Here is a 4,483-nt window from a genome sequence, read left to right on the forward strand (position 1 = left end):
AAAACTAAAAATATACAACTAAGTGATATCAATCGTTTGGAATAACCAATAGTAATAGAGCTATTCACATGTTATGTGATGTTAGTTAGCCACTGTAGCTAGCAGCCAAATGGCTCGGTAGCTAGCTAGCTAGCATTATACTCACCTTCATGTCTAACTGCTGACGTCGTTGGCTTAGTGCAATCTAGATCATCCAGTCTCTGCTTTTTGTATCTCTTCGAACGTGTGCTAACTGTGTAAGTCGCAGACGCACACAAATTTTTATCTTCTGCTCCATCCATGGCGCAGCAACTTGAACGAGCGCCTTCAGTGTGTCTGTTCGTGCCCCTTTGGCTTGACCTTCCAGAGCGCTCCACTGCCTGTCGCGCTCTGAGAGGAGGGGCTTTCCTTAATAAAGTTAACTGTGATTGGATGGTTGTATAAGCTCCTCTGCGTTTAAATTAAATTTGTTTTCCCTCCCTTTGGCAGCAGAACATATTTTTTTAGCATGAATCCAGCGGGTTAGATCTACATAACAAAGTCGGAGATACATTATAACAGGTGAGACAATCCTCTTTTTTGCGTGGGACTATTTTTGATTATAGGGCTTGTTTTATATAGCATGTGAAGTTCTTTAACTCTGAACCGATTTGCACTAGACTCCCATAGAGTATTTTACGGTGTTTCGAGGTGATAATAAAATAAATTACTCATTTTTTTCCACCAGAATGTCTTTGGGAATGAGATTGCGCACCAGAATAGAAGGAAAACAAACTAAATATAAGGCACTAAGGCTCATTAAATGGCTGCAGAAGAAACACCTGCTAAAAAAGAAGCTTAGATGTCCTGTTTGTCACCATAAGATGAAAATGATTTCCGTGGTGAAGAAAGACCAATATATGTGGTATGTATAATGCATGATAATGTAGTGCATGTAGTAAATATAACAAAATATTTCGGTTATCAATGCAAGAGGGAGCATTAACCTCTTTTCATTATTATTTTCTTCATACTTAATTTTGTGATTATCTTTTCAATTAATGCTCTTGTTTAAGGGTCCATTTCTTTACTTAACTCATTGATATGTTCTCAGGTGCTGCAAAAGAGCAAGTCATAGGAAAGTTTCCAGAACAATTAGAACTGGCTCCCTCTTTGAGAAATCAAAAACATCTCTTTTCAGTTGGATGAAGTTCATTTACAGGTATATGTAGATGTAGACATTAATAGCAATGCACCTTTCATAATTGAACACCAATACGAGACTTGTGAAATAAAATTAGGGCCTCAGTAAGTAATAATTGCCTCAATTTCTATCACAGATTTTCACAAGGGCTCAGGCTCAGACAAATAGATATGATCGATGATGAAGTGGCTGGCAGCTCCAGAACACTAGGTAGCATGGCAAGACACATTCGACATGTTTGTATACGTGCAATTAAAAGACACAGAATAAACAATGGACACCGTCTTGGTGGTGACAGAGAATTTGTGGTTATAGATGAAAGCTGTCCCCGTCATCAGCGAAAGGTTGGTAAACTCTCAGACAGGTTTGTTAGAATCAATGCAGATCTGAATGTGTCCTCTAAACATGGAAACCTTTACCATAAGTAAAACAAATTAGTAGAAGCAACCATCTTTTTGAATGTTTCTTTGTAGATATTCTGTTTAATTTTATTCTTTTTGTTTTCAGTATGCACGTGGACGCTTTGGAAATGCATGGAAAAGGAAGAAATGGGTATTTGGAATGATGGGAATTAAAGACAAAAGGCGAAGGCTCGTGTTAAAACTTGTTGAAAAATGATCAAGGCGCCACCTTGTTCCTCTGATCAGACAGCATGTTAAGTTGGGTAGTGCCATTATCAGTGATGAGTGGAGAGCCTACAAGAATGTTTTGACAAACATAGGGTACAGACATTACACTGTAAATCACAGCAGGTGGTTTGTAGATCCTCAATCTGGCAGTCATACACAGCATATCGAAAGGGCTTGGATGACCATCAAAGGACATGTCCGTAGACTAAGAGGAAATCGCACTGAGAAGTTGCTGGAGGAACACCTGATGGTTCTTGAGTGGTCATCTTGGCTTGGTTCGCGACACCCTGATGGACCACTGGGACGCTTATTTAAGGACATACAAAAAATATTTCCAGTTTGAACCAGTCTGGCATGAACTTTTTTTGGAGTGGGTGACTGTTTGGTGTTTTAAAAAACACATTTAATTTTACATGTGTTACTCTTACAATACATTGCCATTTTTGACAGTAGTTAAATGTTATTTCAAGCACTGATTGTAATTTAGGTCTAAGTGTTATAAATGGTGACATTATACATTTAAGACTCACTTTTGGCAATTATAAATGTTTATTAGTGATTAATAAATGTTGACATGTTTTAAACTTTACGACAAAGCTATCTTTTGTCATTTATAAATGTTTATTAGTGATTAATAAATGGTGTTATGCTTTACACTTTACAATAAGGCTCCCATTTGGCATTTATAAATGTTTATTAGTCCTTAATAAATGTTGACATGTTTTAAACTTTACAACAAAACTCTCTTTTGTCATTTATGTTTAGTAGTCATTAATAAATGGTGTTATGCTTTACACTTTACAATAAGGCTCCCATTTGGCATTTATAAATATTTATTATTCATTAATAAATGGTTTTATGCTTTACACTTTACAACAAAGCTCCGATTGATAGTTGTGGATATTTATAATGCATTTCTGAAGTACAATTTTATGTGATAAAAAATATGTTTACAAATGCTGATTGTGCTTACAGGATAGTAACTTAGTCTGAAATGTTTAATATAGCAACTCTAGATGAAATATATAGGTGAACACATTTGGCTCACTATTTGGCAAGAAACCGGTCAGTTTTTTTCCTCTTTCTCACCCTTAACTAATGCATAATAAACCATTAATAATGGTTTATAAAGCATTTACAGATTAATTAATAATATAGCTATAAACTATTTATTAGCATCTATAAGGGGAGCCTTATTGTAAAGTGGTACCTAAAAGTAACTAAACTATTTCAGCAAAGCTGAAAATGACAATATGATTTCTATTTGTCAGCCCATACTTCTCCCTAATAAGAAGTATTCTACCCTACAAGCAAGTTACATTTGCAAGTAAATATGGGGTTTCTTTTACCAAATTACCCATTGTATTTTTTTTCCCCACTAGGGGCCCCTAAAAAACAGAGCAATTTCTAACTGATCGGTGGTACTATTTATCATAATACTATTTCTTAAATTGTTCACATACCACACAGACACTTGCAGAAATAACATGGGGAACAAAATCAGAAAACAAATTCACTTGGCAATATTGTGTTTTGCCATCATCTGTAGATTGTATGGTTTTTAGCACCTTGAATATAACCATTGATTTAAAAGGTACGTAAAATGGAAGCACTGTGAGCAGAAGTGAGACACAACTTGGATCAACACAGAGTGTTTTCAGCAACAGCACATGACAAAATGGGATGTTCAAACATGAGATTGTCACATCCCCAGCCAGACTCCTTGGCAGCACAACGAGATATTTCTGTTTTAATCTGAGACAAATTTGAAGAAAAGTGTAGGCAAAGAGGAAGAAAGAGCAGATCTAATTATGTTATAAGCCAGGGAGGGGACAGGGTAGAAGAATGTATTCACATTTCAGTTTCAGCTACTGTGAAGCTCAGACAGGTTTGGCTGCAGCACAAATACCGCTTATCACCTCGTGTCTGGAGAAGTCCACAGCTTTGGGTGCCTGAGGAAACATGCAGGTACCTGGAGGGAGATGATAGGCCCCAAAACTTGAAGCTTCACACATTTGAAGACTCACCACTGAAGTGGTAGCAATGCACAAATGTGATAGCATGCACATAATTTTCTTTGGTTTTTTTTTTTTTTTTTGTGAAACCTCCAAGCAGTGTGCAAATAAATCTGTGAAAAGCATAGAATCCACTTAAAAAAGTATTTTTTAGGAATTTAATTTCTCATTCATTGTCTAAAAAAATTCCTATTCTGCCATTAAGTAGATGTGAAAAGATAATTCCTTATCTCTGCTTTCATTTTGATTTTGCTTTGGTTCTTGATTGTGTACAGGAGTAACAATGTGCTGTAATGAAAAGTGATTATGGTAGTCATTAAAAACAATAATTAGCTGCATGATAATCATACTATAAAAACAGCCATGCATGCGCTGTTCAACGTGAACGATTTTTTATTAAGTGTAGCCTTTATGCAATTAGTCTCTCAGTTTATGGAGTGAACAACATTCTGACTGTGGCAATTATAGTGGCAAGTTCATACCTATCATGCCATCGCTATACACATAAACAGAACATTTCAGAAAAGACAAGTTTTAGTAACAAGAGTTATGTAAGTTTGAAATACACAGAGGCACACTGGAGTGTCACACAAACATATTGCAATGATCATATGAAATGGCTTCAAGTGTGGCAAAAATATAAATATAAATAACACAAATTGTTTTAATGATTAGCG

General features: G+C 35.8%; 1 long non-coding RNA gene across 2 annotated transcripts; it reads left to right on the forward strand.

The window, feature by feature from the left end:
* The first annotated feature begins 516 nt into the window (after window positions 1–516).
* LOC309708840 lies at window positions 517–2,580 on the forward strand. 2 transcript variants are annotated; one of them, XR_014277334.1, is made up of 3 exons: window positions 517–883; window positions 1,073–1,180; window positions 1,670–2,580. It is a non-coding gene; the product is annotated as an uncharacterized lncRNA (long non-coding RNA). The 2 variants fall into 2 exon arrangements; XR_014277335.1 differs by lacking the exon at window positions 1,670–2,580 and adding an exon at window positions 1,299–1,483.
* Window positions 2,581–4,483: the final 1,903 nt, after the last annotated feature.

This window comes from Aulonocara stuartgranti, assembly GCF_965226115.1.
Source record: "Aulonocara stuartgranti genome assembly, chromosome: 1".
NCBI classification, from domain to species: Eukaryota; Metazoa; Chordata; class Actinopteri; order Cichliformes; family Cichlidae; genus Aulonocara; species Aulonocara stuartgranti.